Raw genomic sequence first — 14,716 nt, 5'->3', positions numbered from 1 at the left:
ACCTAAGAGAAAACATTTGAAACACTTATTTATCCTTTAATTGTCTCAAGGGAGTTTTATTCCTCTAGATCAAACTGGAAATCACAGCTCCAGGTGAAAAGGGAGAAATGCTTTTCAAATTCCCCTGAGCATTTTTGAACCATAACCAAGGCTAGGGGTGGGGATGCTGTGAAATCTGGGTGAAGGGTCCTTGTCATTTTTTAGATGCCAAGAAATGTCTTTACAGAACTTACAAAGGAATAAGAGTTTTTCATTTCTCCTTGTAAAGAAAAGTGCTGTCTGTAGGGTTATCTGGATGGGGTTTTAGACGACATATTTTGTGCAGCTGAATGGATGTTATGACAGCTGAGAGTGATGTGTCCCAGGCAGCAATTGGTAGTTTGTACCTATAACAGACTCAGGGGGCTGGTGGTATAGGCCAGTATTTGAGCTCTCATATGTCTGTAGAAAAGAACCACAGTACCTCTCTGAGAGAGTCTGCTGAGAGAAAGTTTTTTTTTTTAAATATTCCCTTGTTTTTGTTCTTTTATAAAATTACTTTCCTTTTTTTAAAAAAAATTCTTATTTTTTTATTGAAGTGTATTTGATTCACAATGTTAGTTTCAACTGTCAATTTCTTGTAAAAATTATTTTTCTGAGATACATGCACCTCAGTGTTCATAGCAGCACTACTTACAATAGCCAAGACATGGAAGCAATCTAAATGTTCATCAACAGACGAGTTGATAAAGAAGATGTGGTATGTGTGTATGTGTGTATATATATATATATATATATATAATGAAATGTGTGTATATATATATATATATAATGAAATGTTACTCAGCCATAAAAAAGAATGAATTATTGCCATTTGTAACAACATGGATGGACCTGGAGATGATCATACTAGTAAGTATATGAAGTAGTAAAGTAAGTCAGATAGAGAAAGACAAATATTATATGACATCACTTACATGTGGAATCTAAAAAATAATACAGGTGGACTTATTTACAAAACAGAAACAGACTCACAGACATAGAAAACAAACTTATGGTTACCAAAGGGAAATGGGGTGGGGGAGGAATCAGTTAGGAGTATGGGATTAACAGATATACACTACTATATATAAAACAGATAAACAACAAGGATTTACTGTATAGGACAGGGAACTATATTCAAAATCTTGTAAAAACCTATAATTGAAAATAATCTGAAAAATATTTTTCTGTTTATAAAGTAACATGTTCAGCATAGAGAAGTTCACAATACAAAAGGATATGAAGAAAAAATTAAAAATCATCAGTACTTCCAGGAACCCAGGAGAATCACTCCTAACCTCTTGGGTTTACTCAAAGTCTCTCCACATGCAACTCATACACTTGGGACCATACTGTTTACCAACTTTGATGCCCTACTTTTTCCACTTGTTTATACCAGGAATGAACACTGGTTTAAAATTTCTTGGAAAACACAGTTTAAATGACTGCATATTATTCCATCATATGGCTATCTCATAATTTACTTTTCCAGCCTTCTACTGTTGGACACTGAGGCTGTTTCCCAACTTTTTGCTATCATAAATAAGTCTCCAGTGAAGGACTCTGCACATAAATCTCTGCTTCCTAGTACATACGTCTTTGACATCATTTCTGATTATTTTGTAGAGATAAATTCTTAGGAGTGGAATTACTGGTATCAAAGAGTATAACTGAAAAAAATTGATACATAATGCAAAATGTCATTCAGAAAATTTGTACCAATTTGAATTCCTCCCCCAACTCTTTTTTTTTTTAAATGTATCACTCCACACAAGACAATACTTTTCTTGTTGCAGAGTGGGGGCGCTATTCAAACCGAGGAAGAACGCTCTTATCAGTCTTGGCATCAGAACCCAGGAGAAATAGGCTCCATGGCCCTGGCAGATGGGCTGGCATACGCTGCCTGGGTTCCAAGCTCCCGAGCTGCACCTCGTCCCTGCCCCACCTCCACGGGCCTCCTAGGCTGGTGTGGTAATGAGCCATTTTTATGCCATAATGGATGTGGCTCAAGGGAGTGCCACTGTTACCTGCAGTTCCCTGAAGGGGCCAGTTCCTTGCTACCTCTCTATGCACTCGTGCCTCCCATCACCTGGGCTTTGGAAAACTGCTTTCCATGCTGCCATATGGTCAGCTTTGGAGTTAATTCTTAAGACTTAGCTCAGGGGAAGATGGAAGTGAACAAACACTGTATGACAGACTCAGGGCACATGGCTTGTCCCCTCGAGAGTCTCCTGGCCTAGTGGGGGTAATGAGAAGCACTTGCATGGCAGAGGCCACTTTATTTCCCCCTGGATATACAGGTAGGCTGCAATACCCCAGCTTACCTTTCCACTAGGCTGGGACTTTGATTCTGGCCAAGGGAAAGTGGGTGAACATGATAGTGTCATTTCTGGATCTGGCCACAGGACCCCTGAAACACCCTCCTCCCTCTCTCCTCCTTCCATAGTGACCCTGGGGGCCACACATTGAAGAGAGAGTCTTACAAGATGGAAGGAGCCAAGGAGCCTGGGTCCTTGAATGACACTGTAGATCTGAGCCATCTCCCTGCCCCCACCCCCCCCAAAATGGCAATTGGATTCTGACATGAAGGAGCAAAGCATTTCTGTGTTAAGTTATTGAGAATGGGGGCTTATATGTTATAGCAGCTAGTGTTACACTACAGGATTCTCACTGACAATTAAAAAATGTGTGTGCATGTATGTGTGTGTGAGGTGAAAGTTGTGCCAAGTTATGCAAAGAGGTAAAACCCCATCTGGGGTTGGGAGTAGGTGATAAAGGAAGGCTTGGAGGATGAGGCTGTGTTTGAAATACTTCTTGAAGGATTATAATAACAACTAATACACGTTGAATTCTTACTACATTCCAGATGCCAGATTAGCCTGTTTAATCCTCTCAACAACTCTAGGTATTATCTCCTTTTATATATGGAGAGAATGAGGCCAGGAGAGGTGAAGTTAACTTGCCCGAAGTCCCACAATTCTCAGTGGCAGAGTGGATATCAAATTCAGCAGGCTTACTGCCAGCATATGAGCAGGGGTTAGCCATGTGGTGGTTACATGGAGGGAGAGGCCAGGGGAAGCAACAGGAGCAAAGGCACAGAGAGGAGGAGATATGCAAATACTCAGCATCCAGTGCACAGATGGGGCCTGAGCAATTGGCGGGCGCTGACCGTGGTGCTGAAGTGGGGCTGCAATGTGAAGGGGGCTCTAGAAGGTCCTGGGGGAGGAGCTAGAGTGGGCGAGGGTGGCACTCTGAGCAGACATCCTAGCACAGAGACAAAGGAGAATGTGAAATGTTTGGGGAACCACCAGATGGTGAATTCACAGAGGGGCCTGGAATTCTAGTTTTGGCTTATACACAGGTACCCTCAAAGGCCTGTTTGTTAACTTCGTGGGAGAACAGCTGTATACTGGGCTTCGCCTGTACTTGAATGACTGGCACACAGGATGCACCTCCTGGATATGTGTTAACTAAGCAAGCTGATGAATAAGACATGCAAATACGTCATTTAGAAAATAAGTGAATCAGAAGTGCTCCATCCATCATCAGGCTCCTTGATGCAGCCATGCCAGTGCTCCATTTAGCTGTCCCTGCCTTTTCTGTTCCTAGGCATCCTGACACCAGTGCCTCATCTTTGCAGTGACTGAGGCTTTCTATTCTGGCTCAGTAACCACAGCCATCACAGAATTAAGTAATGACAAAATGAGTTATTATCCAGTCTGGCTTCAGCTGGGGATGTTACCTGCAGCTGAGATACCTCACTGTTGGAACGCTCACAAGACTGTCTGAGCAGTGACATGAAAAATGTCCCCTATAATTCCCCAGTTTGGAGCCATACATCCTCAGAGTCTTGACTCCACACTTCATGGGGAATAATGTTGTTTTGTTGAGAAGGAGAAGAGGGTGTAATTAGATTCCTCTTAAATGTTACATTCATCCTTGTTAATCAAAAATTAGTAGCTCTTTAAAAAAATAAAACACAACTCAGCTCCCCAGGAAGCTGATAGCAGTTTCCGTGGCTCGTTTAATTACACAAAGTGAAATAAAACGTGTTCCTTTGTCTCTCTACTGTGGAATTAACAAAATGAAATATAATGGTGGCCGTATCTGAGTGGTGGGATTAAAGGTGATTTTTGATTTGCTTCTTTATACTTCTCTTTGTTTGTTAATTTTTCTACAATGAGGATATATTGCTCATTAAACAGCATTTAAGTAACTTAAAAAAAGGAAATAGGAGATTACATTTTAAAAACCTGTAAACAAAAGACATAGGTGAATGCTTTTCTTAACCCCCTACTCTCATTCTACTCCTCAGAAATGTGTCCTTTCAGACAACTTCTGAAGCATTTTCCATTTTCTTTATAACACCTATTCTATTTGGAACCATCCTTCTGTTGGTTTTCTCACTTGTTCTCTGACTGTTCCCCAAGAGGAAGGCCCTGCTTCCCTTATCCCCACTATGTCCCCAGTAACAGTGCCTGGCATATAGTAGGTGCTTATTAAACAGGTCTTGAATCAAATAAAGAATGAAAGGATATATGTGGGGAGAATATGCGCTATTAAAAACCACTGGGGATTTCCAAAGAGAGTGGGGCTCTTCTGGTTTTCTGACATGTTTCCATTTGTTAGAGGTGAGGCTAAAGCTCACTGGGGACAGGGGCTGGAGAGAAATGAATTATTCTGCAGAAGATCCTTGTTTTTGCTCTGAAGAGAAAATAGTGACATAGATGAACCCCAAAATAATTGTACTGAGTGAAAGAAGCCAGACAAAAAGAGCACTACTCTAGGATATCCAATTTATGTGAAATTCAAGAAAATGCACACTAATCTATAGTGACAAAGAGCAGATCAGCGGGGGTGCAGGAGGGGATGGGCAGGAGGGAGGGTGACAAAGGAGTACTTTTGGGGGTGCTGCATACCTGCATATCTTGATCAGGGTGTGTGCATTATGTCCCAACTTATCAAATTATACACTTCAAATATGTGCAGTTTATGTCAACAACAACCATGAAGCTGTTACAAAAAGGAAAGTTGGGGAGGAGAGAAGGAAATCGGAGAGAGGAGAGAAGTTGCCACATGTGCTGAGGCTCGGGTACTTTGGGTGGGGTGATGTGTCCTGTGAAAAATACAGAGGGATGGGGCAGTGAGGAGAATTTGCAGCTGACAGCTCTCCAGGGCTCAAGCTGACGTAACTGGATGTGATGTAACTGCATACTCCTCCAACATTCTTTGTTAAGTGGATCACATGAACCACACGCTGAGGATGCTTGTCAGTGTGTGCACATGTGTGTACATGTGCCCACGTGCGTGTGTGTGCCAAGGGGACACTGAATGCAGAATATGCCAGACTGGCAGGTACAGGCTAGTGAGACAATTAAGAAACAGAACTAGCTTGTCAGAAGTGGACACCTGGAGCCAGAAGTGAGTGCAAGAAATGTGGGGCCTCCTTCTTCAACCCTTGGAATTTCCATAAATCTTGGGGAAGATTTTGGTCTGCTCCAGGGCATGGAGTCAGGTTTTATCACAAGTTTATTTAAGTCTCAAGGGCAGGCAGATTCCAGCTGACATCTGAATGCTGCACCCACATGTGCTGGCTGTTTGTTGAATAAATATAGGAATATTATTTTCACTTGTTGTCAGAAAAACAAAGCACTGCGATTTTGAGTATTGACAAAAGGAGACAGGATGATGATGGATGGGCTGTCATGGGGGCTTGGATCATCCCTCATCTGGTTGGCATGTTTGACAACACCCATGTTTCGGGGGCCGTGTCTTACAAGTCACGTGTTTGTTGGCTGAGGGCTTGCTGTGGGGCAGGCTCTGTACCAGATGTTGAGGTGAACACAGTGAATGTGATTCAGGCCTTCCTCAAAGAGCTCACAGAGCAGAGCAGAACACAGACAGACAAAGGCATCATCATAAGGGAAGGGCTGCAGTGCAGGGGGTGGCAAATCATGGGCTACAGGCCAAATCTGGCCCTCTGACTACTTGTGTAAATAAAGTTTTATTGGAACACAGCCACACCCATTGCTTGATGTTGTGGCTTCTGCATTATAACAGCAGAGCTGAGTAGCTGAGACAGACCACGTGGCCTGTGGGGCCTACATTACTTATCATCTGAACCTTCGTGGAGAAAGTTGGCCAACTTGTTCTCTGATAGACTGTGCAGAGCAAGAAGCTGTGACTAAAGCTTCAGTTCAGGAGTTTCTGACCCTTTAGGCTATCAAATCCAGCTCTTGGTGCTCCAATCCAATCAGCCCAGGTAGAGGAAAAGTCTTCCTTTTACTGCCTTTGTGGTTGAGTGAGAAACAGAATGGACTTCCAAGGGTAGCTTCTCTCTCCCCAGGAGGAAGAAAACACAGGTGCTCACGGACGGACCCTCATCAGCACTACCTGCACACTCAGGTGACACCATCTCCCTCAAGGTGGCCTCAGGGGACTCAGCAGAGCTAAAGTGCTTGGCCAGGGACACAGGGAGAGAGAAGAACATCTTCTTTCATACTCTCAAGCTCAAAGGGGAGGCTCAAACCAAGGCAGAACATCAAGTCATTATCAAATTAATTAAATTAGTATTCATTTGAGCTGCTTCTTAAAGCCAGACCCTGATGGAAATCTCCTTCCAGACTTTGCAGATAGGTATTAAATATTAACCTCTGAATAGGATTCACTATAGTCTAAACCCTGGTTAAAATTTGGTTTTGGAAGTTGTTTATTCAAATTTATTCATTAAATGAACGAAACTGTACTGAGTGCCTGCTGCGTACCAGGCTCTGTTCAAGACCAATGGTTCCCGCCCTCAAGAGGCAGGGGGGAGTCTAGGGAGGGGAGATGGGCAGTGAACATGCAGGCAGGCAGGTCGGCCCTCATTATAGTCATCAAATCACCTCCAACAATGATTAGCCAACACTGAACTGCACTCAAATGTTTGGGTTCCTGTGAGCCTCTGGTCACATTATCATCAACCAATCAATACATAACCTTCCCTTCTTTTATGTGTGTTTCTGTTTAAATACACCTATTATATTTATATATGTATATATATAATTGACTTGTTACACTGATGGCTGACAGCACAACTCACGCCTGAACAAAGTTTATTTAACACACGGGTTTTCTCCACAAGACCCATCACAGCCTCCTTCCTCTCAGGAATGCTAGACAGCATCTCAGCACTATGATCAGGGACCATTTTAAAGAGCAAAACCACCAATAAGAAGCACAGAAATTAAAAAAAAAAAACCCACAAACAAAAACATGGCATCCAATAGACTGGGAAAAGCACACTTGTTTACGGTATGAGCTGAAACCACAGGGCAGAGCGTCACATCTTGGACCTCAGCTCAGGATGTGCATGTTGGGTGACTCAAGTTCTTCCCTGTTCTGAGTTTTTCTGCAAATGTCTGAGAAGTACCACAAGTATTTTGGGGTGACAAGTAAATTTGAGTGTGTGGGTGAACTTGCAAATACAGAATGGGTGAATATTGAGGATCAACTGTGATTCAAGGCAGACAGAATGATTTCTGGACAGCTCCTGAGTGGGGAAGTGCTTGAGGGGGGCCATGTGGTTGGCCTGGAGACAGCCAGAAGGAGAGAGAGGAGAAAGGTCGGGGAATAGGGCTGACCAGAAGGATGCCACATGGAGAGTGCACTATGAGGAGGCAGGAATGGAAAGGGAAGACCACTGGCATAATTACTGTCATCCTGGTAAACGGCAGCATGGCTTCGACCAAGTATGTACAGTTGAGGTGCAAGAAATGCATAGACGAAAGACCTGACTGGAGATGGACCCACTAGGATAGTTGATGTGTTCTACCAGTAACTAGACGATCTATGTTTCAAGTATTTGTGAAATATTTACTTTTGGAGCTACACATGTTTAATTTTTAGACAGCCAGGGTAAAACATCAAACAGCAAACACTAGCTCATAGATTTCCATTTGCATGGAACAGCACATTGTGGGCATTCCATGAAGGACACTCAGATGGACGCCAGTGTGGGCTCTGAACACCTTCTTTTCTTGATCTTCTCTGTCTACTGGATCCCCTGGCCCTCCTGCCATCACAGACTTCAAAAGATGCCCCAGAATTCAAGCGAACGGAGAACAGAGATGAAACGGATCCTCTGAACACTGACCCTCAGCTTAGCTGATGAAATAAAGAACTCACCTGGGATAGAATTTTGAAGAACTTTTATGGGAATTTAAAGAAGCTGAACATTCTACTGGGCCATTCTTTTAATGATAAAAGAAATATTTTCTTGTTAAAAAATTCTTTGGTATACCTATATCTGAATTTGAATTTTATCCCATCCACTCACAAACTGCCCGACCCTCAACATATTTTGGTATCTTGGTTTCTCATCTGTAGAACTGAGATGACCACGCCCACTTCAAGGGTGCCCAGAGTTGTGATAGGATTTCTAGATGGTATATTTTAGTTTCTTTTCACATTTGCCTTTTCTGTTTCATTCTGCTCTATTTTTTACTCATGGTTTCTATTCTTTCCCCCTAACCATTTTAAACATAGTTATTTTTATAGTCTAGTTTTTTCTCTTTTTTTTTAATTCACAGATTTCTCTTCCTTTTCTTTTGAGCCCAGCTATGGATTTCCATTTCCTGGGGACAGCTGAGGTCTGAGCTGTGGTCAGCCACTGGGTGGTCACAGGTATTGTGGGAAACTCCATTTTGGGGAAGGGTTTCTAGTGGACATTGTCATTTTTGTCTGTTTGTCATCCTTCATCATTTCTCACAGCACCCCAGGCTCCCTTTTGGACGGACCCGTTTTGTGCAGTGTTGGTGGTGGGATGTTGCAGCCTAGTCCCATTCTTGCCTGGATGCAGGAGGACTGACATGGGACATTCAACTCAGCTCCAGCAAATCCGATGCTCTCTCAGTGAGTGATGTGAGGGTAGGGGTGGGGATGGCGGCGTTCACATTCATGGCAAGGGAAGTGTTGCTTGAGAACCAATGCAGTTACCATTGTCTCCTCTCTTAATTTCTATTCAGTAGCCACTCATTTTTTCCTGGGTGATCCTCTGGCCTCCCGTCTAACCTGTGATCACCCATCTCAGTCTAGTAAATTCTTGTTTTATTCCACTTAATATAGCTGATGTTGATTCTGTTGCTTGCAGCCATGGATCCTGACAATTCTTGGACTGGAGATAATTAGAGGTTCCGAACTGTAATGTCCTCGTTTGCTTGTAGGTAATGGTCTGCTTGCTTTATCTCACCTCCAAACATTCGACCAGATCCTAAACTTGTTTGGGGCACAGAGTTTCTGTGAGTCATGGTGTTATTTGCACAACATCATATGCTTTGCAGAGTGTCTTAAATATTGCTAAATTTAATCCTGATGCCTAAACTAGGAACAGTTTTACTAGCAAAAAATATGACTATGTTATATGCTTGGTCTAGAAAGATGGCAAAATCAAGCATACCTGTCCACCAGAAATTCAAGCTGCAAACATTCAAAAATCAGTCATTTGAGTCTTATCTTTCATAATGGTTCACCCGAGCATCCATTGGCTCTGTCATCTCTGAGTACTTGCTTGCAGGCAAGCACAAGGTGGATGGTAAAACTTAATATTTAAAAACTTCTATCTCCTCCCTTCCATTTTTCCAGGGACAGGGATTTTAGCCAGTCCTAGGAAATGCCACCACCATGAGATTTTAGCAGTGAGATACCTCGGCCTGGCTTGTGGGCCACCAGCAGGGTTCTTGAGGAGCAAAGGTGGAAACCCATTACCGTTCTTGGGAACTGTGGCTAACTTCCGTTAACATCCCTACTAAGTGTTTCCATAGACTTGCTTTACATGAAAACCACGGATCGTAGGAAAACACTCCTTCCCTCCTCAAAGAGCCACCTTCAGAGAATGGCTATGTTTTATACTCTTTGCTGGGAATGACAATCAGTTAGTTAAGTGCCTACTATGTGCCAGGCACTGTGCTCTAAGCACTTTTCCTGAATTATCTGTTTATTTTTCACAGTAACTCTATCACCTGTATTAATTCCCCCATTTTACAAGTGAAGAAACCAAGGCACAGAGAAATGAAATGTCTGCCCAAGCTTACACATCTGGAAAATGGATGAATGGAGATTTGTGCTCAAGAAGCTGGGTACCAGACTGGCATTTAGGGCCACTAGAGCCACTGGGCTCTACTACTTGGTTTTGCAAGCCCATGTGAGACTAGGGGCCTGTCCATTTGTAGGACAGCCCTCTGAAGCAGCCCCTGGAGACAAGACTGAGCCCCTGATGGACTGAAAAGTTGAAAGCTGTGTCCTGCCTATGCACTGAGAGGACACATCTTTCAAAGTTGAGATGTCCTAATCTCCTCTAATAAGTTGGCAACATCAGGAAGTGATTTTATGATGGAATGCTATTCTCTCTAAGCAACCACGAAGAAGAGGCACAGGGAGGTGGGCATGCTAGAATTAAACAGAAAAAGCCCAGAGACAGAGGCAGCCAAAGAAAACGTTTGGACTGCAATCGCGTAGCAGGTGGGTGTCCAGCAGGTGAGGCTTTCCCTGTCCAATGACAGTGGAAAGCACTTCTGTGGGAGGAGGAGAGCGTGCCTGGGTGCATGCATGCCCCAGGGTTTTCTGCAACCTCTGGTCCAGGCAGCTCTGACCAAGCCACCTCTCTGTGGTCCTTACGGGTAATTGGGTGGCAGCAATGTTTGCTGTGGTATTCACAGGCAGGAGTTGTCAGAGGTTTTAGGACTGTCAGCTAAAATCAGAAATAGAATGTACAATTTTATTCTGAAAAGTAGAAATCCAGCAGAGTAAAGCTCTTGGGTCCGCTTGCAATCTCACACTGGTCGGGGGCGGGGGCTGAGCTTCTCCGGCGTTAGTTTGGTTTGGGAGGCAGAGGGTGGAGCGGGAAGAGGTCTGGCTTGTGATCACCTTTCCCGTGTGGGAATCCATGTGAACTTGGGTAAGTTCTCTAATCTCCCTGAGGCTCACTGTCCTCACCTGTGAAATGGGGCGGTTGCAGCACCTTCCTTACAGGGTTGTTGTGAAATCAGAGGTGATTATCGTACACATAAAGCAGGGAGAACAGTGTCTGGGACGAACTAAATGCCAGCTACTCTGTTGTATCTGTGAGCACAATAGCGAGGCCATAAGAAAGAGGCCGACTCCAACCCAATGTGCTAGGAAAGTGGACCAGAGGAGGAAGCACAAGATGCTGATGGCAGAGGAGAAGGAGCTGAACAGGCCAGGCTGACCTGGGGCTGATCAGCTCCTGGCTGCTAGTGTCCCCACCACCCTGGGGCCCAGGAAGCAGGCCGTGCACGGACTCTGGATCTGCCGCTTTCAGCTCCAGCCGCCCAGTTGAGAGTCTGTGTTGTATTTAACTCCTGGCTCATTATTCCCACGCAGCCACTTCCTGTAGAACATGCCGAGAGGGCTACTCCTCGGAACATAAGAATGTCTGAGGGCTCCACCCTTGGTCTCCTTTCTTTTCTACCTTCACTCACCTCTTTGGGATCTCAAAGGCTCAGGGATCTAAATTCCTCCTATATGTGGCTGATACCCTGACTTTCATCTCCAGCCTGGACTCTTGTGGCTAGCTGGGCCGCCTGCTCCCCAGCTCCGTCTCAAGCTCAGTGTGATCAAAACCACATTCCTAATATTCCCCACCCCCAAGTCACTTCTCTAGTGAGCTTGCCTATTTCATAAACATCCATCCTGTTCTTCCAATTGTTTAGGACAAAAATCTTGGATTCAACCCTACCTCCGCCACCCACCCACCCACACACACACACACGAATGGTTAGCAAATCACATTGCCATCACCTTCCAAACATTTGCAGTATTTGCCTGCTTCTTACAGACTGCTACAGCTAAGTCCAAACTTTTCCCATTTCTTTCCTGAATTACTGCAGCACCCATCCTCCTGGTCTTCCACTCTCTCCCTTCCCTTTAACCCCTCCCCACCTACTCTCTTCTAAAACAGACCTCTGGCCTTTTCGACCCATTCCTCCCTCTCCGCACCAGCACCCTGACTCCCTCCACTCCCCGCGTCTCACATGCCTGCCCACCCTCCCTCAGGGCCTTTGCACCTATCATTTGGACCACTCTTCCCCAGACAGCTGCATGGCTCACCCTTAGCTTCCTTCAATTGTTGATTGAGATGTCAGGCCCCACTGATTTCTCTATGTTCTTTCTTTGCTACTATGCAATTTTTTTAAAAAACTGAAGTATAGTCAGTTTACAATTTTGTGTCAATTTCTGGTGTACAGCATACATATATTCTTTTCATTATAGGTTACTACAAGATATTGAATATAGTTACCTGTGCTATACAGTTACAATGCTATTTCAAAAAAATTATTTTCCTGTTTGTTTTCTCTCTCCCCTGCTGGAATCTAATCTCCATGATGACAGATATTTTTAACTGTTTCTACTGCTGCTGTAGTCACAGTCCTTAGAAAAGGGCCTGGATAGTGTAGGTTCTCACTAAACATTTGTGGAATGAAGAAATGAATGAATAAATTCAATGATTCAATAATTAAAGAGTTAGCTTATCCCATCCCGAGTCCATATCCAGAGGCCCCATTTCACATGTGCAGCTCTCACACCGGGATCCAAGGCTGTTAAAAGCTGGCTACACAAGGTCTGATCTTCTGGTGAGATTTCTGCCAACACCATTAGAATATACAAGGAAACCCCTGAATTAAACATATTAGGAGAACTCTAGAGTCTGATCACTTGAAAACAAAAGCTTCACAATTCATTTGGAAAGCAAACTGGGAGCAGAGATGAAGTGCATTTCTTGAATTAGTTAGAAGACTCCCTGTCTACGATTTTGTTACCTGTGTGAGTGCGAATGCCGTGATTAGCCCTCCCTGACTGCCCGAGGTGTGTTTGTTAGCTGGTGATTGACAGACCAACTGAGATAATAGAATAAATCAGCTATTTTCCTTGCCTGACTTCTGTTGCAGTCCTCAAGTGAGTGGCTTTCTCAATCAATGCTATATTGGTAGCTTCTGTAGCAACCAATTAAACCTCGTCTAATTCAAATGCCTTTACTAAAAAAAAAAAATGCTAAGGAGATTTAACAGCTTAGAAGACATTGAGCAAGAAACAATATTAACATTTGCCAATATTTTCTTTATTGGTTCTGAGAATTGATTTCTTAGGCTGCTAAGAGAGACCATCATAATTATATTAAAATATAAGCAAATCAAAACCATGTTTTCAATAATGAAAGTCTGGCCCATGGCCAGTTTATAACACCATATGTAGATGGATGTTAAAATGGTGGTTGAATTGTAAAATCACCTTTCAGCTGTTTATCCAAATAGTCAGCTGGTTCATATTAACCAAATTGAGCACCTTTAATTGAGGTTAATAATGAAAGTCTTCCATCTCTGGATCATTATAAAGGCCAGAATTCTACTTTTAGCCACTGAAGCTATTAAGTCTTTAAAAATTTAGTTGTTTAATTTATTAAACTTTGTTTCCCACTGCCATCCTCATAACAGAAAATCTGACCGCTAAAAATAAGAGTCAGCTGTGCTAATCTATTTACATAAATAATTAAAATTCTACAGCAGAGAAGGCAATGAAATGTCTTGCTGCCATAAACTTCCAATGGAAGAACATCACTTGAATTAAAAATTACAAAGGCACCCCTGTAAACAATTCATTTACATTTCAAGCTCTGTGTTGACTCAAGAAAGAAATAATTCATTAAAAAAAAAAGGAACAAAGATGACCTCACCCCAAATCCTAACATTGAGGTCAGTAACCACATTTAATTAAGATGGAGTGTTAATAATTTATTCTAGTGGATGGCGGTTCCTCTCTTCATTTCCCCAGGTAGAAATGTTATTATTCGGCCTTCAACTTCTGATTAAAATTTGAAAGGTGGGAGTCACCCCAAATTAAACCCTAAAATCCAGTTTTGAATTTCTTTTTTTTCAGAAAAGGAATTGGAACTCTCCTGTTGCCACCCAAAAAATGGTAAACTACTACACATTTCAAATCTCTGTGTTCCTGGGAATGACAGTGATGACAAAATCTGAATTTCTTTTATACATGTATATTTAAAAAAATTGACATACAGGTGGTTTACAATGTTGTGTTAGTTTCTGGTGTATAGCATAGTGATTCAGTTATACATATATGTATATTCTTATTCATTATAGGTTATTACAAGATATTGAAGGTAGTTCCCTGTGCTATACAGTAGGACCTTACTGTTTATCTACTTTATATATAGTAGTTGGTATCTGCTACTCCCAAACTCCTAATTTATCCCTCTCCCTTCCTTTCCCCTTTGGCGGCCATATGTTTGTTTTCTATGTCTGTTTCTGTTTTGTAAATAAGTTCATTTGTATCATTTATTTTAGATTTCACATATAAGTGATATCATATGATATTTGTCTTTCTCTGACTTACTTAACTTAGTATGATAATCTCTAGGTCCATCCATGTTGCTGCAAATGGCATTATTTCATCCTTTTTTATGACTGAGTAGTATTCCATTGTATATACACACCACGCCTTCTTTATCCAGTTATCTGTCAATGGACAATTAGATTGCTCCCCTGTATTGGCTATTGTAAATGATGCTGTTATAAACATTGGGGTGCATGCATCTCTTTAAATTAGAGTTTTGTCCGGATATATGCCCAGGAGTGGGATTGCTGAGTCATATGGTAAGTCTGTTTTTTAGTTTTTAAAGGAC

General features: G+C 42.6%; 1 protein-coding gene and 1 long non-coding RNA gene across 5 annotated transcripts in view; one reads left to right on the top strand and one right to left on the bottom strand.

Annotated features, from left to right (window-relative positions):
* CDH13 (cadherin 13) overlaps nucleotides 1-14,716 on the bottom strand; it is a 1,012,485-nt gene that overhangs the window by 64,057 nt on the left and 933,712 nt on the right. The window lies entirely within an intron of this gene.
* LOC140698504 (uncharacterized) lies at nucleotides 8,315-8,907 on the top strand. The gene is made up of 3 exons (XR_012076311.1): nucleotides 8,315-8,447; nucleotides 8,620-8,685; nucleotides 8,773-8,907. It is a non-coding gene; the product is annotated as an uncharacterized lncRNA (long non-coding RNA).

The sequence above is a fragment of the Vicugna pacos genome, chromosome 9 (assembly GCF_048564905.1).
Source record: "Vicugna pacos chromosome 9, VicPac4, whole genome shotgun sequence".
In the NCBI taxonomy this organism is placed as follows: domain Eukaryota; kingdom Metazoa; phylum Chordata; class Mammalia; order Artiodactyla; family Camelidae; genus Vicugna; species Vicugna pacos.
This window is presented reverse-complemented; position numbering and strand designations above follow the sequence as displayed.